The following is a 24,911-nucleotide window of genomic DNA, read 5'->3' as shown; positions in this document are numbered from 1 at the left end:
GCGAGGAAGAAGACAACATAGTTTTTCTTAGTACGACCTGGCTGCAGAAGATTTCAGAGCCTCATTCACTCCCCTTGTGGTCTCATGTGATGGCGCTGTCGGAACGGAATATGAATCCTTCATAAAAAGAACATCCCTTAAGCTCCATGAAAAATGGTCCAAACTATACTCACAAATAATCAACTGGATCAAAGTCAAAATACAAATATCAATCATCAGAGCGGTCTCTCTAATTAAGAATTAGAGGAAAGAGAAGAAGGACAGAAAGATTTGGATCTGAAGACGGCTGTGGAATACCCATCCTTGAAGATTAGATTTCTCTTCTTTCTACCGCACAACTGTTTTAAATACGTTTAAAATTGTATTATTTAATGTAATAAATGTGTTATCTCTCTTTTAATATATAAAAAAAAATAGTTTTTCTTAGAACGTCTTTACTGGTTTTTGTTTTTAATGAACTGCTGTGCATTATCTGTTTCGTTCGATAGTTGATTTCAATCTAGTTTTAATCGTGGTGCAATGTTGACGTGTTGAAAAATGGATAAAGTAATAGTATTACTTTTGGTTCTGATTAACTGTAAGTAATTCTTTATTAATTTAAATTTAATTCTATTACAAAATACGAGGAGCAAAGCCAATAGTAGTTTATACAATCGTGATGTAATGTAGAGCTTTTCAGACGAGTACCGTGTTAAGGCCACGAATGGCCCGATTCGGGAAATGAATTAGTGACTCACTAGATATGAAATAGTAAATATTTGTGACGTTCCACTGCAAAAGGTACCTTATGGTGGCTGGCGCCGCGATTCGGGAAATTAATTAGAGATTCACTAGATATGAAATACTAAAGATATTATCTTTATCTTTACTATATCGTATCTAGTTAATCTCTAATTCATTTCCCGAATCGCGCCGGAAGTTTGCTGAGTGGCCTTATTGGGTACGAGATTGAAAAGCTCGATTATATCACTATTGTATGCAATACTTTTTCTACGAGTAAAAAAATTGTAGTTTAAACTATTTACGTACCTACTGTAAAACGTTGTGCAATACACGTGCGAATAGGTAATTCGCAACTCGGGTCGGTTTCATTCGCCACTCGCATTCGCAAAAATTCGCCACTCGTTGTGAATTTCATATTTGTCGCACTTGTATCGTAAATTACTATAATATATCTGAGTATCGCGGAAGCTTCGTAAGTAAAACCGAAATAAAATAAATCGTACATTCAGCAGCAGAAGTTGCTAAGCGGGCGAGGTGTTCAAAATTACCATGACGCGCTCTTATCCTCTAAAGTCGCGTCCAGATCAATTTGATCACCTGGCCTCCTTAGCAACTTCTGCTGCTGACTGTGTCTGTTGTTTCAGCCAATTCTACAGAGAGCAGAAATCTCTTAAGCAGGCGAAATGCAGATCCCGCAAAACAGATAAATTCAGAAGAAAACGACCCGATGTGTAATATCGGGCTTCAGTTTGGTTCTACTGTATACAGTGTGGAAAAAAATAATGGACCCCGGAGGGAAAGTACCTTAGAAACTTAAGTTAGCTCATTTTACTCAAAGGAAATATTCACTGATTTTTAAAAGAAACAAAACTGCATACAAAGATTTTTTTTTAAATTCGTTTGTTGCGCCCGGGAATCGAACTGACTAGAAATTTCAAAAAATAAACACTCGCAATTTCATTCTACTAGTCGATAAAGTTAGTGTTAATGATAATATTTGTCCAAAAAAACATTAGGTCTTACACTAGTCTGTCGTACAAAATACCCATAAAACCAGGAGACTGAAAATTTACTTGTAAGGATAGTTTAAGGTTAACTCTATAGTCTATCTAACTAAACTTGTGTCCACTAGGAAAGTAGTTTCTGTAAAACTGTAATGTAATGTATTTTTCACCTCTGCAGCTCGAACAAGGGTACTTTGCTTCTTAAAAACAGTGAGCAAAATGCGATTTTGCTCACTGAGTCATTTTGTCTCACTCAGTGAGCAAAATCGCATTTTGCTCACTGAGTGAGGCATAATGAGTGAGCAAAATCGCATTATGCTCACTAAGTGAGACAAAATGTCATTCAAGTGACCTTTATAGTCAAATGTCATTTCAACATGCGGGGTCTAATACAAGTTCGATATACTTGGGTTCTATTATCTCTGTCCCTCTAGGTATGTTCTCACTGCTTAGGGTGAAAAATTTTGTGTACTACACGAGATGAAAGTTATTTACATCTCGTGCGCTTTTGAATCCCTTACTACGCTCAAGATTCTAAATTAAATAAATAAATTCTAAATTAATTAATTAAATTATTATAGAATCTTTCGCTTGCACGGGACTCAAAATAAGCACTCGAAGAAATATCAAACTTTGATCTCTTGTTGTACAAATAACTATTTTATTTCACTAACAAACAATGTCCTGTTAGTTCATAATTTTCCTCTATTATTCCAACTGTCACTCATGACATACAAATGCACACTTGGTCTCCCTACGTACAGGCCTAGCCTAGTGCGGGGACCCCTGGAAATTCGGTACTATTTAACCCATGCTATGCACCCACCCGATGTCACAACAATCTATGTATTGTGCCTACTGCCTGTTTTTGTGTGCAATAAACTTATTTTAACTTTATCTTTAAGAATATCTTTAGAGAAGCGAAATTAAATAAAAAAGAAAAATAATTGAATGCACTTTTGTTTATTAAAAAAAAATAAAAGAATGTTTCCTTAAAGTAAAATGAGCTGACTTAATTTTTTAAGGGTTCCCTCCAAGGCCCATTAATTTTTGCCATCCTGTATACTTGTTTGTTGGTATTCGTTTGCGTTGTAGAATTCATATTTATGCCAATTTCTGTATTAACTTTATTGTAATCCGGTAACGTTGCTAGATATAAATACCGCAAACGAATACCAACCAACAAGTATACCTATAAGTACAATACCAAAGTGCATTATAGTGTATAGAAAGTTACTATCAAAGTAAATCATATAGCCACAGTAAATTTACCTACTGCCATCTTTCGAAAGAAGATTAAAAAACCGGGCAAGTGCGAGTCGGACTCGCGCACTAAGGGTTCCGTACCATAAAGCAAAAAAAAAACGGAAAAAATGCAAAAAGAAAACGGTCACCCATCCAAGTAGGTACTGACCACGCCCGGCGTTGCTTAACTTTGGTCAAAAATCACGTTTGCTGTATGGGAGTCCCACTTAAATCTTTATTTTGTTCTGTTTTTAGTATTTGTTGTTATAGCGGCAACAGAAATACATCATCTGTGAAAATTTCAACTGTCTAGCTATCACGGTTCGTGAGATACAGCCTGGTGACAGACAGACGGACAAACGGACGGACGGACGGACGGACGGACAGCGAAGTATTACTAATAGGGTCCCGTTTTACCCTTTGGGTACGGAACCCTAAAAACTGTTAGAACGCCATTTGACTTTGATCCTTATTCTTTCACTGATATGTGTTGACTTAAATATTAATATTAACGCCATCTACTCGACAATAGGCCCTAAGCCAAAGGTAAGGTGCAATCTTTTCGAGCGATTGCGCCATAACCTTTGGCCTATTGTCGAGTAGATGGCGTTCATTTTAATATTTAACAAATTAACACATATCAGTGAAAGAATAAGGATCAAAGTCAAATGGCGTTCTAACAGTTTTAATCATCTGCCAAAAGATAGCAGTAAATATCGGGTGTGGCCTATAACCTGAGCAAATAATTAAAACATAGATTGTACTCCTCAAACGGTGACACTTTTGTTCAACAACTTAAAAAAAATATTATTAAGTATTTAGACTCCCTATTTTTCATACAAAATAAATATTATCTTCAATGGACGCCTTCGCCACGCCATATCATTGTGATTGACGTTGCTTGTTACGCCTAATAAACTTTAAAGTGTACTAAAAATCAAACCACAAGTTATTTTTAAAAGTTGCTGAACAAATGTTCGTCAGTATGAGGAGTACAGTCTACAGTTTAATTTTTTTGCTCGTATTACAGGCCACACCCGGTATATTGTGGCTACATAATTTACTATAACAGTAACCCTTTATATACTCTATTCTCTTTGAAAATAGTGTGGCTACCATCAATTTGGCACTGACATAAACGATATAGAGAATGTAACTTACTATGCATCTCGCTCGTACTCGCATATTAGTGCGAGCGAGATGTTTAGAAAGTAAATTCCGTAGACATTAGCCTATAATAATATGAGTGAATTACAAAAAAATTTTACATAGTTAAGCACTTGTAATTACAATGAAGTATTTGAACAAATTAAATTATTTTCCAGGAAATATTTTCACTTGTAATTAGTCTAAAGTTAATTGATTCCATTGTGTTACCACAGTTAAGCCATTTTTATTTAAGTTAGATGCACAAAAGTGTGTTAGCGTATGCTATAGACTTAATATGGGGCATTATCTATGAAAAGGGCATCGACAATAAGGTCCCTTTTCAGAGATAACGTCACATATGTGTACGAATTAAGTACAATAAAATTAAATACAATTTAAATAAATAAGCTGTTGAGACTTTGGGTCCCTGGTCAGCCGACATGAAACCATTCGTAGGAGCACTATCGGCGCGGCTGGTTGACACCACTGGGGACCCCAGGGTTGGTGCGTACCTCTCTCAACGTATTTCCCTTGCGATACAGAGAGGTAACGCTGCCAGTGTCATGGGGTCCATGCCGCAGTCCGACCTGTTGGACGGGGTGTTCTTTTTATAATTGGTTTGGTTTTTTGTACGTAAATGTATTTTATACTTTGTATTTTTATTTTATTACTAGTTTTAACTTTAGTTTTAATATTGTATCCATTATATTATGTTTTTAGGGTTCCGTACCCAAAGGGTAAAACGGGACCCTATTACTAAGACTTCGCTGTCCGTCCGTCCGTCCGTCTGTCCGTCTGTCTGTCACCAGGCTGTATGTCACGAACCGTGATAGAGTTGAAATTTTCACAGATGATGTATTTCTGTTGCCGCTATAACAACAAATACTAAAAACAGAATAAAATAAAGATTTAAGTGGGGCTCCCATACAGCAAACGTGATTTTTGACCAAAGTTAAGCAACGTCGGGCGTGGTCAGTACTTGGATGGGTGACCGTTTTCTTTTTGCATTTTTTTCCGTTTTTTTTTTCTTTATGGTACGGAACCCTTCGTGCGCGAGTCCAACTCGCACTTGCCCGGTTTTTATTTTTTTTTCACTTAAATAAATAATGATAAATATTCAAAAATTACATAACATAGTTAATTTTCGTAACACAGTAATGAATCAATCAAGTTAAGACTGATCACAGCTTCTTAACTGCGCTTAATTACGTACATTTATTTTTTGCATTTCACACATATGTCAGTTTTGACACTGTCAGTGACTGGTACGGGTACAGAATCAATGAAATCGAGTACGGACTCACTGCACGAGATACATACAAGTATACCAAGTAATAGTAACACGGAGAAACAAGCATTGAGACAAAATGATGAAAATTATGAAGATGAAAATGATGAAAATGAAAATGAAAATGAAAAGTTGACGACGTTTAGAACTACTATTGTGGTAATAAGGGCTTAAGCTGGGTCCAGACGGTGCAGACTTGCGCTGCGCAGACTGTTGCACGGACAAAAGTATGTGCGACTCACATCGTCCACACGATACAGACGTGTTAGATGATCTTTAAACCTCGTGGTGTGCGGACGTTTGCAATGGCAGATATCAATCGACGGCGTCGTTTACTACAATTAGCTGCTCTTGCCGTTTTATTTAACATATAATATTTAATAATTTTATCTTAAATCGCTCATTTTTATAATAGAAACAAAGCAAACTGTGAATTAATTAACCAAAGTTGTTGTAAGTTGACCCAAACAAGTCTGAACATGCGTCCACACAGTGCAGTAGTCGGCGCAAACACGCATGTCTGCGCCGACTTTTTGATGCCAGATACAAAAATGCACAGATGTCGTTACAGACTTGAGATTTCACGTCCACACGTTCCATTTGCACCGACTTAAGACTGTATAGACACGCTGCGCAGACTAAAGTCTGTACCGTGTAGACCCACCTTTAGGTACAAACTGTTGATGTTTGTACTACTGTGATATATTTATACAAAATAAGTTTTATGCAAAAATTTCATTTTTGGTACACGCTTTTATCGCTGACTGTACTTTTCTTACAACGGACAACTAATACCAGGCGTGGCTCACTCCGCGATTTCGTCGCTTTGCTACAGGTAGCTAAAAGTACATCCGTTCGGCCCCAATTTTGGGGTTAGCCATAAGCCGCGCGTGGCGCTGTCGCCACCTAGCGGCCATATCTGTGCTGATCGTGACAGACGCGTTTTGTTAGAGAGTGAGTCTTCTGTACCTAGTACTATTATTTATTCTGTGCTAATACTCATCGAGACAATTCTAAAAACCCCTAACACAATTAGGTTGCGTAGTGGTGGTTGCGCATTTTGCCACGGCTCATGGGAGCCTGGGCTCCGCTTGGCAATTAATCCTAGGAATTGGCGAAGGCACTAGTTTTTACGAAAGCGACTGCCATCTGACCTTCCAACCAAGAGGGGAAACTAGATCTTATCGGGATTAATCCGATTTCCTCTCGATGTTTTCCTTCACCGAAAAGCTACTGGTGAATCAATGATATTTCGTACATAAGTTCCGAAAAACTCATTGGTACGAGCCGGGGTTTGAACCCGCGACCTCTGGATTGAAAGTCGCACGCTCTTACCGCTAGGCTACCAGCGCTTACAGGACTGCCAACAATCTAAACGGTGAAAATGGAAATGTTTGACGACCAACCTGTCTGGCCTAGTGGGTAGTGACCCTGCCTGTGAAGCCGATGGTTCTGGGTTCGAATCCCGGTAAGGGCATTTATTTGTGTGATGAGCACAGTTTTTCCCTTAGTCATGGATGTTTTCTATGTATTTAAGTATTTGTATAATATATTTATTAGGGCTTGCAATATCGGATGGTTTCCAATTCTGGAACTAATTTTCGATATTGGGTTCCAATTCCGGAATTCCGGAACTGGTTCCGGAATTAGGGTTTATAGTAATTTTATTCGATTTTTGAGTAAAAAACAACAAAAAATGTGAAATTCTGATAATTTACGATTATTAAAGTTAGTATTGTTTAAGAGAAATTTAATTTCAAGTACTACTCGTACACCTACTTTTTTTCACCTCTTATTTTACCACCTTATTAAAATGGTTACTTTCATTCACTTCTATGATACCATTCGATACCTACATAATTTTATAAAATAGTTAACAAACAGCTTCCTACTCTTCCTAACATAGTACGTAGTGGTGTTGTTTAAGAAGTTAAAGGTCGAACTTTGGCTTTTTCCTTCCTAGTTCCTAAGTATGATTCAGAATATAATATATTATATGCTTCTACAGGATCCGAAATCGTTGATAGAGAAAACCTTCTGAGTCGAAAATAAAATGTCTACATATTTTTAAATTTCAATTCTTAAAATTCGCTTATTCGATTGTGATTCATATATACGCGATTCAGACTATTCTGAATATTCTAAGCAAGTAAATTGCTTTTTTTATCAGCCCATATTGTCCTACTGCTTTACGCACAAACGGAAAAGTAAAATATACCTTTACTTATAGTTCACTGAATTACTAAGAGGCACTTATTAACAACAAAAAACACCAGTATAGTGTAGTTTCTTAACAATTTTCAATAATAAACGAATTAAAACCTGAAAAAAAGTACTTAAATCCAATTCCAGAATTTTCGATATTCAGTTGTATCAATTCCGGAATTGTAATATCGGAAAATTTGTCCGAGATTCCGGAATTTCGAAATTCCGGAATTCCCGAATGCAAGCCCTAATATTTATCGTTGTCTGAGTACCCACAACACAAACCTTTTGAGCTTACCGTGGGACTTAGTCAATTTGTGTAAGAATGTCCTTATAATATTTGTATTTATTTTATTTATTTATTTTATTTATGCTGCCCCCGTCTCCACTACATCATCATCATCATCATCTCAGCCATAAGACGTCCACTGCTGAACATAGACCTCCCCCTTTTTTGGGGGGTGAATGCCATAATCGCCACGCTTGGCAGGCGGGTTGGCGATCGCAGTCGAGTACACCGAATTTGAGGGATGCTGCTGCCCGTCCACCGGTGGTCTTGGACGTGGTTTAAGGACATACCCGGGTCCTGGACGTAGTTTAAGGACATACCCGGGTCTCCACTACAGCTGCTCTCATTTTACAGGACACTCTGAGAGGGCTTTTGAAAAAGCACCATCCTTTTGCCCACCCCGCCCCAGACCAAATAGGCCAGCTGAACAGAGATATAATGCTGCCAGTGACCGAACCGTTGTGGAGATTTGAAGATTACGACGATTCGGAGTCTATTGATCCACAGATCAGTCAGGATTCTGCTACTTGCGAAGGGCAGAAGGTTAACTGCATCAGAGATACGTAAGTTCTTGCGCACGAAGGGTTCCGTACCATTACGCAAAAACGGCAAGTAAACGTTTGTTGTATGGAAGCCCCACTTAAATATGTATTTTATTCTGTTTTTAGTATAATGTTAAACCAGCAACAGGAATATACCACCTGTGAAAATTTCAACTGTCCAGCTATCACGGTTCATGAGATACTGCCTGGTGACAGACAGACATACAGAGGGACAGACGGACAGCTGAGTCTTAGTAATAGGGTCCCGTTTTTACCTTTTGGGTACGGAACCCTAAAAAGTAAATGTCTTACATTGGACGGCCGGTCTGGCCTGGTCGGTATTTATTGCCTATAAAGCTGATGGTTCTGGGTTCGAATCCCGCTCTAACTAAAGAAAATCTATTAACTCTCGTTACAAACTTGACAATACCCTGATTGCATAATGTTCCTATGAATAACAATACTCGGTATCTTTAGGTATTTAAATAAAAGTAAACAACATCAGACCACGGACTAGCAAGCGCAGCGTAGGACGTCCACCCACAAGATGGACAGACGATCTTGTTAAGGTCGCCGGAAGACGCTGGATGCGGGTCGCTTCCAACCGGCACGTATGGAGGTCCAAGGGGGAGGCCTATGTTCAGCAGTGGACGTCTTATGGCTGAGATGATGATGATGATGATGAAACAACATCTACCCACAACCTACCCTTAAGCCAGTTGAGCGTAGATAAAAACTCACACGATCAAATAATGTGGGTTAAAGTCAGGTCGTTCAGTGAATGATCCAGGTGGTTTAGTAATTGGTCGGTTAACCAATAAATGTTATAGCTACCCGAAAATTAACAAATCGTTTGTTTACTTTTATTTAAATACCTAAAGATACAGACTATACCTACATACATATAGCGAATTTGAGTTTCAAAATTGAAGGGCTTAGGTTGTACAAACTGTACATTTGCTCTTTAGTCTTACCAAGGAAAGCAACAAATAATATATATATATATATATGCACATGCACACCGAAAGAGAAATAGAAAAGCTCAAGTCCACAACGAAGAACGGTATGAAAAATTAATCACTTAACATTAACACATTCGTGGGTACTGAAATAAATATGGAATTATTTTTTGTGATTCTTATATATAGATGCACAGTGTTGCCACATTAAGAAATTGGTTTTGCTACCCTTACTTTCTTGGATAAAAAAAAAGTATCGGTTACCTATTTGTTCCTATCATTCATAGAGTTATATAATAGGTATAATTTTAAATTTCAGGGATTATAGTCAGCCAGTATGCGCAATAGACCTGACTATGCCTGAAAGAGTAGAAAAACCCTACAGGCAAAAAGGTTTCCTGAGTTTTTGTGAAATGAATTACAGGAATTGTCTAAAAAGATACGAGATAACAGGCAAATCTTATGCTGAACATTTTTCTGAAGGTAAAATCCCATGTTCTTGCCATCCTGCCTATCATGGATGACTAACGTTAGACCGGGCCGTGTCCGGACCGGAGCTTCCGGCTCTTACTTAATTATGAGATGACAGGCGATCATGTGATGCTTTCCATAGAAAACGATGCGCCGGAAGCTTAGGCCTGTAGCTCTACTATGAGTTCCGTGAATGACAGTGAGAAGTGAAGATAGTGAGAAAGTTAAGGAAAATGTATGGAGTAATTGTACAGTGCCTCTACCGGTCACGTAAAGAACTAAAAATTTCAATTTGTACCATGAGTTACAAACGTTTTTACGCGAGTTTTCCATACTTGCCTAACTTCACACCTAAAACGCTCTCTTTCTAATTATATAATGAAAACTGAGCCAGAATTATTCTGCGTAAATACTTTACGCGAGTAAACGTGACAGATGTTATGGAAAAATACGTGCGTTTTCATCGTGACATTTCTGTCAACTTGTAAACACAACAAATACGCAGATTTTTCACGAATATTAATGCAATTTTCAACGTAATATGTATAAATTTATAACAGTATGTGAACTTCAAGCAAAACTTTAAGGGATAAATCAATTAATAGTTCGATAAAAGGCTGATTTAGTACAAAGGTAATGAGTTATACTTGACTTGCTTACGAGCAATTTTTGGTTTTAGGCAAGAAGCTGATTGAAAACAACATTTCCATTAAAACCCGGATTGCATCATGTATGCATGCATATGCATGTAGAAGTTACATATGTATTAAGAATTAAGGCTCAATACAAGGAGCGGTGCATAGACATGTTGCTGTTTTTGTTGCTGGGTGCACATAACACATATTGTAGTAAGAACATACCGCAAGACCTATTATAATATTTACACAAGAATTGCTACGTATTTTATTAAGCATTATTATCTTAAATAAAATAAAACATACAAATGTTCTGTGAGTTTATTTATTTTTCTTTAAGTACTAAGTAAGTATTATTTTATTTTCCGTTGTTCAAATTATTGTGTTTGGTACCTAGGTAATCGTTTTTCATGTCAACTTGGTAACAGGAAATATAAAACTTTCTTCAAAAACTTTTGCTGGTGGTTCAGAATCTGAAAATTTAAATAAGATTTAAACACATTTATTGCCAAAAACCCGCTGCGTGGGTTCATTTTGTATTGGAAATGGGGCGCTTGGCACTGAAATATGCTCGAGATCATATAGGTACTATAAAATTAAGATCGCTATTACGGTCATACGTAGGGTCTGTGCGGAAAGAGAAGAGTCGTAGGTATAATGTATGGGCTCCCCTAAATTTCACGACTCTTCTCTTTCCGCACACTCTATTAGATAATGTTACTTAGCAGTAGGAGACGGCCGCTGTCATGATGCGGACTGAAGCGGACCATTATAATACATACCTATTTTAATATTTTAAGATTTCTTCTCATGTGTGTACTATTTTCATCAAACGTAATAAATATGTAGCCAAAAGTAGCCTGTATAATCGCGCCGTATACTTTGCTTCCTATTTTTTAACACGCAAAGTCATAATTTTAACTCGATTATTAATGATGTTTACGTAATTATCATATTTTGCAATTTTTGTCTTGAATACAATATATTTTAATTTATACATTGTTTACTAACATTGATGTGTTTATTATTTTCGTAACTATGGCAACGTCAAATCTTTAAAAAATTGTAGAATGAAGGTTGAGTCAGTAACAAAGTGACAAAATTGGTCTTAGAGCATTTAATAACTGGAGTGGCCATTGAGTGCTTACTGTTAGGATTTAGGATTAGGGTTCCAAGCAGGAAAGAAAAGCTTGTTTTAACACCATATAGGTAATGTTTATTAATCTCAAGCAAAACTACATAGTAATGGCGTCTCATACGAGAAGAAAGAACACCTACATTTGTTTTATATTGACAACCGAATAAATCAAATATCATAGTCGTAGTAGTCTCGTAGGTATACTCTTTACTTTTTTGTTGACATTATTACTTACCCCTATGCCGAAAAACTTGCACAATTGTGCAAACTTTTGTATGGACCGACATGGCTATTTGTACGTTACGTACAAATCATGTAGAAATAGCAATACATTTGACGTCCCCTCCCCCGCAATAATCGCCAGACTGTTTTGTAAAGAAAATGACAGCGATGACATCTCCCTTCTAAATGCTCTTAGTGGATGGTAGAGGTAAGGAATACAATCTCCATGTAATTAATAATGAAAAAGTGTCCGTCAAAAACCTTAAGAGGGAAGTATACTACGTAATTGTCCATACAAAAAGAGAAAACGTTTTTCCACTTGTATATAAATACGAGTATCTTCCATTCTCCATGATTTTTAGTACGGTATTGATACAATGAAAAACCAGGTTTATGGGTTTTCTTTTTTTCGCTTTTTCGCTACTCTGGAGAGATTTAGAATAATTATAATAGCTGACAGCGTGCCCAGTTTTTGCAAATATTCTCCCATAAAAGAGTTTTCTCATGAAGTCATAAAGGATTCTCCTTACCTCTACCCTCCATATTCACGGCTACCATCAGTATATGTAACATTACTTTCTGTGCATCTCACTTGCACTAATATGCGAGAGCGAGATGCATAGATAGTAAATTACGTAGACGTGAGAAAATGTGTCAATTTTGTTATTTAGTTCTTTAGGTGAATCCTAGAGGCGCTGTATAAAACTCCGATATAACTCTTGCTCTGTTTTTAGTATACTTAGAAAGGGACAGCATCGTTTGGAGTGGAGTGAAGTTAGGTACATAAGACCGTAAAGAAACGTAAAACGTGACTCACGGCACGTTTATTCACTGAAAGTAAGTGAAAAATACTCTGCCAACTGATGGTAGAGGCTCTGGACACGGCCCGGTCTAACGTGAGTTACGTGAGTCATCCTTAAATCGAGTCGAGCCCCAATAGAGGGTTCTGTTTGGGTGTAGGGTGTAGGGACAGAGGCCTCTATTTGGGTACACATAGCAGACCTACAAGGCTCGTATCATATTTTTTTTTTACTATTAATGGGCTTACTCATGGCCATAGACTAGCCGAGGTGTAGACGTGGCCTACGATGGAGCTCGCTCACCCAGAAGGTGCCTGACAACAAACAGACAACAACAGGAGAGGTTCAACAGACTCTGGTCCTGGGCAGTTCAAGTAATCTTCTCCCAGTCGAATCAACACGTGTTTCTTCTTCTCTTCTTCATTAAATAAATAAATATTGGGGACATTATTACACAGATAGACCATTATCATTCAACAAACTCGTTGTTAAAATGTTTATACGACAACGGTTTCACTCATTTGAATTTTGAATTTTTCTCAAAAAGGCCCACTAACACAACAATAATAGAACCATATTAACTCACATTATAGACGGGTCTAACGCGAATTATATTCAATTACCTTTATTTACCGACGTTTCGACACAGGTTTCACTGGTCGTGGTCGCGGCTGACTGATGTCCCAGCAAAATGTCAAAACAGAGATTTGTGCATCTACCCGACGAAAAGTGTATGGAAAAGTTTGGGGTAGACATCACATTTTCAAACCACCCACCACACATAATGTTAATTATTGTCAATAGTCCGACACGCAACACTCACAATATCCACGCACCCGTAATAAAATAAAGGTAAAAAAAAAAAAAAAGTAAAAAAAAAAAAGGTAAATAAAGGTAATTGAATATAATTCGCGTTAGACCCGTCTATAATGTGAGTTAATATGTATTCAAAACGCGAAAGTTTAAAATATTATAATAATAGAACCTCCTCTCTCCACCTCGTCCCCAATACACCCAACTCATGTTCCACGTAATGACGCCAAAGAAATGTAGGACGACCATGTTTCCGTTTGCCGAGGACTTCCTGAGGCCACTTTTGGATGGTTTATTATATTATATTATATTTATTTTATTGTATACATGTACAGTACAGTGATGCATAAGAATACATGGTGTTAATTATATATCTTAGGAATAGTACATGCTACCCTGTAGGAGTATGTCACTTTCTTAGGAGGTCACTTTCTTGTTAGGTCACGTTCTGAGGACGTCACATTCTGAGTTTGTCACTTTCTGAGGTCGTCACATTCGGAGTTCGTCACTTTCTGAGAACGCGATTTTCTGAGGACGCCACATTCGGAGTTCGTCACTTTCTGAGAACGCCATTTTCTGAGGACGCCACATTCGGAGTTCGTCACTTTCTGAGAACGCCATTTTCTGAGGACGCCACATTCGGAGTTCGTCACTTTCTGAGAACGCCATTTTCTGAGGACGCCACTTTCAGAGTTCGTCACTTTCTGAGAACGCCATTTTCAGAGGACGTCACATTCGGAGTTCGTCACTTTCTGAGAACGCCATTTTCTGAGGACGCCACATTCGGAGTTCGTCATTTTCTGAGAACGCCATTTTCTGAGGACGTCACTTTCGGAGTTCGTCACTTTCTGAGTACTTCACTTTTTTAGCATGCACGTGCAACGTGCGCCTGCACGAACAATGGATACCAGCAATCGTATTTAACTAGCTGTAGGTACGGCATGAGGCCACTTTTATGTAGGTATGACATACAGGGTGATTTTTCAGTGGCCATCTTTGACTTTCGGATTTAGATTGCAAAAGCAATAGTGCAAATGAACTCAGAATGTGACGTCCTCGGAACGTGACCTAACTCAAAAGTGACCTCCTAAGAAAGTGACATACTCCGCCTAGACCCTTTTGATGTGGGTGTCAGCTTTCTTGAGGATTTTTCCAATCCAATTCAATTCCCGCGTTTGAATCTCATTATAAGACGTAATTCCACCAATGTGCGGCGATGCTTGTGCCGCAAATATGCTGCACAGTGCACACTGGTGGAATCCCTATAGATGCGTTCCCGATAAGTGAGTGTTTATTGCGATCCAGTTGAGTCAAAAGATACACAGGCAATCTTAACTTAACCCTTCAAGTGGCGCCAGTGAAAACACGAAAAGTAGTCAAGTGGCGCCGCGGATTTGCACAAAAGCAGTCACGTGGCGGGGCCCCGACGGGTGGTCAGCGCAGATTAAGAGAATTTTACAAAATTGACAATTTAAGCTTTCTTGTGTTTGAAAGTACATAATTATATTAAATCACAGTATATCGTTATAATCAGCGTTAAGTATACGTTTACATTAAGTTTCCTTGTTAAAAATGACTACCACCATAAAACAAATTGATGACTGGAGGTAATTGCTACTTAATTATTAAAATAAGACATTCATTTTAAGATTAATACATTAAAAAAGACTTAATATACAATTTATTTTAGGAGTCAATCTCTTAAAAATCACGACTAGGCGGCCGCTCCCTAATAAATGGCCCTCAGCCTCACCAACAAATTATATGTATACCAACTGTTTTTGTGTTTTTTACGGTATGCTATCCATATATAACTCGCTACCTAATTTTGGGCGCTAGAAGAGCGTAACTAATGTAACTATACTCAAATGCGTTCAATTTCACCTCTAAATATGGCAACACCTCATTAGCCACTTACTGGTGGCCGACAGTTTACTGGTTTTCGCATCGACCCGTGAGCGGTGGACCGCCAGTTTACTGCTTTTCGATCCGACCATTGACGGGTTGACCGCCACTTGAAGGGTTAATATACAAAAACGGAGTTAATGCTACCTTATATTTCATACGTTGTTTTTTTTTCAGATTACTTGGAATTTTTACACTATGGCTGGTGTGAACGATGTCAGCCATTCAGACTGAATTGCAAAAATTCGCCAGAGAATACTACCGATGATGACACATTCTAGTATGTATAAGTTACAGTCTAAATTAGTTTTCATAATCATAATGGTTTATTGCAACCAATAAAATTACCGTACGAGTATAATACATATAAGCATCTATAAAATTATGATCAAATTTTTAATTAGGATGTCCACATCGCAGGCTTCGTCAGGTGGCTACAAATGCAAATCCACAACATGCTTCGTCCAAAACAAACCAATGATGATATCCACAACATGCTTCGTCCAAAACAAACCAATGATGATATCCACAACATGCTTCGTCCAAAACTCAAAAGTCCCCATCACACTGGCAGCGTTACCACGTTGAATGGCCAATGAGATTAGGTTCGATCCGGACCGAGGGTCACACCCCCTGTCCCTCAGCCGCCGGCCCAAATCCCCTACGAATTCCTTGGCCTCCAAAGCCCAAGGTCCCGCAATCTCGACTCCAACTAGCACAAAGTCGTACATTGGCTCCAGGGCAGAGTACTTAGCATGTTTCCTTTAATATAAGTACGTATTTATCTATCGTGAGGAAACCTGCATATATCTCCGAAGAAATTCAAAGGTGTGTGTGAAGTCCCCAATCCGCATTGGGCTAGCGTGGCGACTATAGCCCAAGCCCTCTCGCGCATGTGGGGAGGCCTGTGCTCAGCAGTGGGACGTATATAGGCTGAAATGATGATGATGATGATGATTTATCTATACCGGGTGTGGCCTGTAATATGAGCAAAAAATTAAACTGTAGGCTGTACCCCTCATACTGATCAACATTTGTTCAGCGACTTTAAAAAATAACTTGTGGTTTGATTTTTAATACACTTTAAAGTTTATTCTAAGACGCAAAGTATTGCGAATTTTGTTAAGTATGTTTAAGGCGTGACAAGCAACGTCAATCACAATGATATGTCGTGGCGATGGCGTCCATTGAAGATAATATTTATTTTGTATGAAAAATAGAGAGTGTTTATACTTCATAATTTTTAAAAGTTGTTGAACAAAAGTGTCATCGTTTGAGGAGTACAATCTATGTTTTAATTATTTGCTCATGTTACAGGCCACACCCGGTATAAGTATGTATATCGTCGCCTAACATTGCAGTAATACGCCGGAGTGCAGCACTTCTTGCGTTAAGATGCAATATAGCACCAAAATAACTATTATGGGTTATTATATTGAGTATTACTGCAATGTTAGGCGACGATATACATACTTATATAGATAAATACGCAAGAAAGAAAAAATCGTGTCCTAGAACAGAAAAGTACAACTTTGATCCCTCCTAGCAGGGAAGAAAAGTACAAATTTGATCCCTCCTAGCGGGGGAGAAAAAGCCCTTTTTCGAATAGGTGATGTGAAAAGATAATTGGTCTGCAATTTTAACTTTTTGTTAATATTGGTGTAAAACGAAAAAAGTACCTATTTGTATGAACAGTAACAATACCCAAGTACTTAAGTATGTGATGATGTATGTATTGTATAAAATCATTTCCTGTCTAAAAATGTAAGTACAGTCGCCATCAGATATATCGGAGCGGCCAAGGTGTTCACAATATCTGAACACGCACTCTAACGCCTTGACCATAGAGGCGTGTTCAGATATTTGTAAATACCTTGGCTGCTCCGATATATCTGATGGCGACTGTACTAAGAAAATTCCCGTTCAATCAAAACTTCATAGGCACCATTTGTTTCGGAACTGTCATAAATCTTCAGATGACACAGATTGAGAAACGCGGCTATCACACTGCCGTATTCGAACTTCAAGATATTCACAAGAGACGACACGTACTCGATCCAATCTAGATACGTTATAGTTTAGATATCAACTAGTTCTCTTTTGCAGCGCAATTCGGGCCACCAATGTCACTTTTACGTTAGATAGAGTAAGATATCTATTAGATGTGCATTGGATCTCGAAATCATATCCTGTGGAAATCGTCCAAGAGTATCTCTAGAATCGCGCAAATGTCTTTGATAGATTAGATCTTAAACATATCGTTATCGTATCTTGGAGATGTCTAAAAGATATCTAATAGATGTCTCTTTCAAAATCCGAATCGGGCCCTAAGGCTCATTTTGGGTCATCGCGCCAGCCAAGTAAGAAAATCTTTAACAATTTTACACAATACCTTGGAATTGCTGTAGCTTTTCCTCCAGCTGTGTCCGCCCAACAACTGCAAAAGAAAGCATTAATTTTATTATTTACTGCCCGGGCGATATTGAAGAGGTTTAAAAGTTAACTTTATTTGAGCACTCAGTAAAAGAACTTCGCTATTAATTGAGGATATTATTAATTATTATAATTGTAACATATTTTAATGTATTACTAATTTAGACCCGGGTATGTCCTTAAACTACGTCCAAGACCACCGGTGGACGGGCAGCAGCGTCCCTCAAATTCGGTGTACTCGACTGCGATCGCCAACCCGCCTGCCAAGCGTGGCGATTATGGCATTCACCCCCCATAAGGGGGAGGCCTATGTTCAGCAGTGGACGTCTTATGGCTGAGATGATGATGATGATGATGACTAATTTAGGAAACTTTGCATATTTGTTAGTAGGTTTTTTTTTTATAATGATTATTAGCCTAGATTAGTAAGGTCTAGAGATGGGTAGGGGTGAGTAAATACTGAGTATTTACTCGGTATTTACTCAAAGCACCCGATAAATACCCGTATTTACTCATTTAGGTGGGTAAAAACGATTGCTTATAAAATATTCAAAAAGTGAAATTTAAGTACAAAATTGTCTTTTATTGAAGAGTGCTAACGTGTATTAACAATATCTATAAAATAAAAAGCATAGAAGGCGCTTAATTTAGGAAAAAAAGGAAATTATCAGTGAGAGGCAAATTGTGATAACAATTTTGTTTTAAATAAGAAGGTATTTACTTAAAAAATATGAGTACTTAAATTTTATCGATGTTCTAGATAAGTGCATGTCGCGCAAAAGTGCGTGTTTACGCGGCACTTACGACCTTTTATTAAGGGTTTTTTAAAGAAAACTCAAAAATGGCTCAACCGATGATATTCAAAATATTGTTTTTTGTACTCTATTATACGGCTCATCTCCCGGTATGTTTTCATATTTTTTCTGATCTTTGGTTCGAAAGTTATAGAGAGATAAACAATATTTTGGCCTTTCGGAACGGTTTTTTCCAAAAATATTCAATTTATCCAAAAATGATCTTAGAAACATTCCAGTTATTTTTGAAGACCCATTTAATGACGTGCAACACGTTGGTGGTTTCTGAGATATTTTTTTGTGACAATTAGTTACATGTATGGAGTGCCCCTCTTTTTAAATACATTTCTTACAATTTTGAGTACTTATTCCAGTAGCGGCTTACAAAATACACCTATATTTCAAATTTATATGCCCCTTTCAGCACTCGAAATAGTTTATACCCATTACCCACCAATTTGGGTATAAACGAGTAAATACGGGTATATTGAGTAAATACTGAGTATTTACTCGGTATTTACCTGTGAGTATTTACTCACTACCCATCTCTAGTAAGGTCTAATTTAAATAGTTGTATGTCGTCACATGACGTCATGGACTGACTTACTAAATTGTAACACCTTAATCATAATATACCGGATGTGGCCTGTAATACGAGCAAAAAAATTAACTGTAGTCTGTACTCCTCAAACTGAACAACATTTGTTCAGCAACTTCTAAAAATAACTTATGTTTTGATTTTTATTACTCTTTAAAGTTTATTATAAGACGCAATGTATTGCAAATTTTGTCATGTTTAAACCGTGACAAGCAACGTCAAACACACTGATGTCAACGCACATTGAAGGCAATATTTATTTTGTATGAAAAAGAGGAAGTCTAAAGGATTCATCATTTTTAAAAGTTGTTGAACAAAAGTTTTATAGTTTGAGGAGTATAATACATGATTTAATTATTTGCTCGTGTTACAGGCAACACCCGGTATATGTACATGACTTTACAATAAATGAAATGAAATGAGTTCTTTTTTCTTTCTATGACCTTAGAATTTTCTATAAAATATACAATACAATATATTATCTTATACCTTTAAACGAGTAATTATTGTAGCTATGTTTATTTATTTATATATTTCGGGCTTCTCGGAAATGGCTCTAACGATTTCGATGAAATCTGCTACATGGTTGATTTTGGGGGCGAAAAATCGATCTAGCTAGATAGCTATGGGAAAAGGCGCATTTTTGGGTTTATATAATGTTTTCGGAGCAAAGCCAGGACTCTCAGATATTTAAAGATTAAGATAGGTATAATATTAATTTCCGAATAGGCATGTCGGAGAATGGCTGAAATGTGCCATCTGTCGCCTTCAAGAGGCGTTTTATCATGCAAACCTTGACAAATAGAGCAAACTAGGGTGTCACATACACCTGAGTGGCGTTAGACGCAGTTCCGCCAAGACGTCATAGAGTGCGCTGTTAAATCAATTGAAGTCCAGAACAATTGAAGTTATGGCATGTCAATGAATCTTCAGAAGGAGCACGACGAGAACGGATGGGAGAAGACGACGTCTGTGTCGGTTGCTGGGTCTAATCCACTGGTTTGCTTAAGATAAGAAACGTATCGCGTGCTGTGATTTGTAATAAATCTTGTGCAGTAATGGTTGTGAGTTGAACAACGTATTTCATTGAAGGCCCTCGTCATCATCCACGATTGAAGGTTGTGATGTGCTGCCGCTACGCTAGTATGATATGCCCACAATTCCCGACATAATTATTCCAATGCGCTTACGAACGACGTGTGATTTTGGTTGAAAACGTGTCACTTTTGATACTGCCAGATCATTATCATATTGGAAACACATCGAAGAACTAAAACTCGAATTGGGCTGTAGGTCCCCATTCTGAAATAGACATCTATTAGACATTAGACATCACCAAGATACGATAACGATATGTTTAAGATCTAACCTGTCAAATTTGACATTTGCGCGATTCTGGAGATACTCTTGAACGATTTCCACGGGATATGACTTAGGGATCTAATTCACATCTAATAGATATCGTACTCTATCTAACGTAAAAGTGACATTGGTTGCCCGAATTGCGCTGCAAAAGAGAAGTAGTTGATTTCTAAACTATAACGTATCTAGAATGGATCTAGTACGTGTCGTCTCTTGTGAATATCTCGAAGTTCGAATACGGCAGTACCTACTGCCGTATTCGAACCGTCCCCATTCAAATGGATCTATTTTATGATATCCATGAAACAAATGAATGAATGGATGAATGGAGCGGTGTCTGATATTCGTTAGATTATCACATGGGGACAGATAATTAAAACAGTAGATATGCCACTGAGAATAAATTACACAAAATAAATATTGTTTATTTGTACATCATGTTCTTTTTCATATTGGTGAGCAATAAAGAATATTTGTATTGTATTGTATTGTTTAACGAGGGCGGAACATAATTATGGTTTTTTTTTTACATTTATGTACCTTACTTTGTGTGAGTGGATTTTAGTACCATAGACAAAATCAATAAACCGATTCTATTTATAGGTATTGTTTATTCATTCTTTATTGTATAAAATATGAAAAACAATTATTATAGGTAGATAATTCAGATGAATATCCTTATTTATTGTCTGTATCTTTAGGTATTTAAATGAAAGTAAATAGAATCTACCCTCCAATCTATCTAATCATATATATTTCGGGGATCTCGGTAACGGCTCTATCGATTTCGATAAAATTTGCTGTATGGGGCTTTTCGGGGGCGAAAAATCGATCCAGCTAGGTCTTATCTCCGGGAAAACGCGCATTTTTGAGGTTTAATATGTTTTCCGAGCAAAGCTCGGTCTCCCAGATATTTTAGGATTAAGTTCTCCATATGGTACCTATGTACCTAACGGCCTAATCCTAACGTCACTTTTGACACTGACCGATCCAGATCTAAATATGACGTTTATTAAAATTAAAATCAGGACGTAAGTCTATGAGTGACAAGTCTGCTATTCTATTTATTATTTAATCTGTATCGTTAGTCCTCCTTTGATTAGGCGGCACAAACGACCGCCTAATCCTATGGGAGCCTATCGGGATTAATTAAGTCTGACTGTACTTTCAACAACAAAACGTCCTAACTCCCAAGCAACTTCCATAACGCTGCCATTCAACTTTAAACCTTATAATATTGTAGTAAGGTTCAAAGTATCTTGTGACTTTGGGTGACACGAAAGCTGCTTAAGTGACATGGATATGTAAGGTTCTGCCATTTAATATTGCACTTTATTATGTTGGTATAAAGTAGAAATTCGTATATTTGAGTGAACTATAAGTCGATTTTGTAATACTAAGAGTTACATTACATGGTATATTGGATGTATTGTGTGTTAAGATTGACTAAAGCAGCGTAATTGCGAAAGATAACGGAGGGTCTACCGCGAACATCGAAGTCCGCAAATTTCGGGCATCTTTCTCTTTTACTCCAATTAAGGCGTAACAGAGATCGAAATTTGCAAAATTCGATTTCGCGAATGCGGTCCAATTTCTTTTCTATTAGACGTGTTCAAATATCATCATATCATCAAAATAAGACCGTGCTGACTAGGCGCTTACTAACTAAATCGGCAGCTTTCTAAAAAAATATTCGAGGTCTGGATCGTTCCTCGCCCAATGGATCGGCATAGCCATCCAATCTGACCTGATCCTGATCCTGATCTTGATCCTGATCCTGATCCTGATTCTGATTCTGATTTTTAAAGGAATCCTTCCACAAAAATCGGACGTGGGTGACCTAGCCCAATATATACAAACAGCAACATTCCTGACGGACAGACGGACAACGGACTTTGGGTACGGAACCGTAAAAAGTAAAAATTGTTTTCTAAACTTCGCTTACGCTCAGTTAGCGTTCACAATAACAGCACTAGAACGTGAATGCATATCCAAACGGGCGTAAGCGCCTAGTCTAGTTAGAAACTTGTTTACAAATATATACCTTACGGTATTCTAACAAAGGTCAATTTTGTATACATGTATGTGACGGCCACGGTACAAAGTTGAAGTGTTTACGTCGTTTTTCTATTGAGTTGAATATGTGGGGCATCCTATGTAACAGGCGACAATGTAGAGACTATTCTGAGATACATACATACATAATATATCTATAGCATGTTTAGAGCCATAATATGTGACATCCACGGGTAAAGGTACCTTAGGGCGGTTGGCGCTTAGGCTATTATTAACGCCGCTCCGATAAAAATGCGATGCTATGCGACGTAAGCGCCAGCCGCCATAAGGTACCTTTTCTCGTGGAACGTCACATATAGTACCTACTTAGGTTGTGGAGAGCATTGGTGGCCCAGCGGTTAGGACTTTCAAACCTAGGAGCATACACGTAATATCATTTGATGTTAGCAATCGCTTCATCATCATCATTCATCATCATCATCATCTCAGCCATAAGACGTCCACTGCTGAACATAGGCCTCCCCCTTGGACCTCCATACGTGCCGGTTGGAAGCGACCCGCATCCAGCGTCTTCCGGCGACCTTAACAATGTCGTCTGTCCATCTAGTGGGTGGACGTCCTACGCTGCGCTTGCTAGTCCGTAGTCTCCACTCGAGCACTTTTGAGGGTTCAATCGCTTATCAGAAAAGAAAAATTTCGTGACGAATCTGAACTAATCCCAATAATGCTTAGTTTCCCCACTGCGTTGGAAAATCGAATGGCGAAAATGGCGTTTTGTAAAAACTAGTACCTGAGAAACCAATTAAAAGTGTTAGTTTTGTAATTTGGGTGTAGTGTTTCAAATTGTAATACTTAAGTGTGTTGAATTGTGCTTTATTTGTAATTACTAATGTACACATATATTTGTTAATAAATTGATTAGATTAAAAGTGTAAAATTTCACTATCATGGGTGGGACTTGAACCCAAGACCATAGGATCGCTAGCGCAGTGCTCTACCATCCGAGCTACCAAGACCGTACCCAATACAGCGAATGATTTCTCCATATAAGTACAGCCTTATAGAGGCTCTACGTGGTGGAAATATTATTAAGATATATTATTAATATCTGCTCTACTGTATTTACTACGTAACTATATTTATACACAATACTCAGGTACTTGAAAAAACATTAGTACATTATCGTTCCGTACCACGCAGTCTGAGTCTCAGGGTCGAAGTCATTGCAGTACGGAACAATGCATTACGAGTACTACATGTTTACATATAATACACGTGAATAGTATGGTACAGACAGCAACACTACTGCACATCAATCGACCTTATTACAAGAGGCATAAGGTCCACCGAAGTACAGTGTGGACGATGGGACAATGTAGTTTTATATTAGCCTATTTTGGAGGTTGGTTTGAGCACAGAAAGTGGACAGACATCTGGCAGGGAAATCAGTGTCAATTTCTTGCCATACATTGACGGATGTTTTGTGTCCGCTGGACAAATCAGGGACAAATCCTAACGTGTGTCACTTCGCATTTTACGCGATATGTATACAATTCAATACACAATTCAGTAGGTACATATTTCCATCTAAGGAGTCCGATTCCAATTAAAAAAACTTGTTATTCGCGTGCAGTAATCAGCGAGAGCGATATTCACGGCGCGATTCGAGAAATGAATTAGAGATTAACTAGATACGATATAGTAAAGATGATATATCTTTACCATTTCATATTCAGTGAATCTCTAATTAATTTCCCGAATCAAGCCGTCAAGGTCCGTCTCGGTACAAGATACGATTTTTTTTTAATTAACTGCTACCTATAATGTAAATTTAATAACCGCAATCTTGACGACACTCATAATAATCACTAACTTTGTTAGTACTATTTACGAATACCCGCAAAAACAAAGCGGAATTCACTGAATAAAGCTGCATCTCCACTTGTGTTTCGTGCGATGACAAAAGCCATTCAGATCTGTGAAGTCTAGATGTGTAGCTCTATTGGTTGCAAGATAGAGTCGATTTTAGGACCAGCGTATCATGCTCTCAGCGATTTTGTAAACCGATTAGTGCCTGCCATGCAATAATTATAGCTAGGGTTTGCAATCCGGATCCGAAATGTATGAAATTATCCGGATCTGGATCCGGATCCGCGGATCTTCCCATACATTTCGGATCCGTCGTGCAAACCCTAATTATAGCACATGTTTTGTTATTATCCACTCACATGATTGATATTTTTCAGTGACCTCTATCATTATGTGAAAATAAGGGTGACAGCTTGCAAAGAAATCATTAAAAACGATTTTGCTCAAAAAT

At 37.8% G+C, this 24,911-nt stretch overlaps 1 protein-coding gene and 1 long non-coding RNA gene across 3 annotated transcripts in view; one reads left to right on the top strand and one right to left on the bottom strand.

Annotated features, from left to right (window-relative positions):
* Nucleotides 1–24,911, bottom strand: part of LOC134675193 (octopamine receptor beta-2R-like) — a 257,371-nt gene that overhangs the window by 185,890 nt on the left and 46,570 nt on the right. For both annotated transcript variants that reach the window (XM_063533396.1, XM_063533395.1), the window contains exon 2: nt 17,781–17,825. The gene's annotated coding sequence lies outside the window, so the exon portion shown is untranslated. The remainder of the gene's footprint in view (nt 1–17,780; nt 17,826–24,911) is intronic.
* Nucleotides 509–5,505, top strand: LOC134675293 (uncharacterized). The gene is made up of 3 exons (XR_010099722.1): nt 509–577; nt 1,368–1,454; nt 5,381–5,505. It is a non-coding gene; the product is annotated as an uncharacterized LOC134675293 (long non-coding RNA).

Source organism: Cydia fagiglandana, chromosome 21, assembly GCF_963556715.1.
Source record: "Cydia fagiglandana chromosome 21, ilCydFagi1.1, whole genome shotgun sequence".
NCBI classification, from domain to species: Eukaryota; Metazoa; Arthropoda; class Insecta; order Lepidoptera; family Tortricidae; genus Cydia; species Cydia fagiglandana.
The sequence above is the reverse complement of the archived record's forward strand: the minus strand, read 5'-3'. Positions and strand labels throughout refer to the sequence as shown.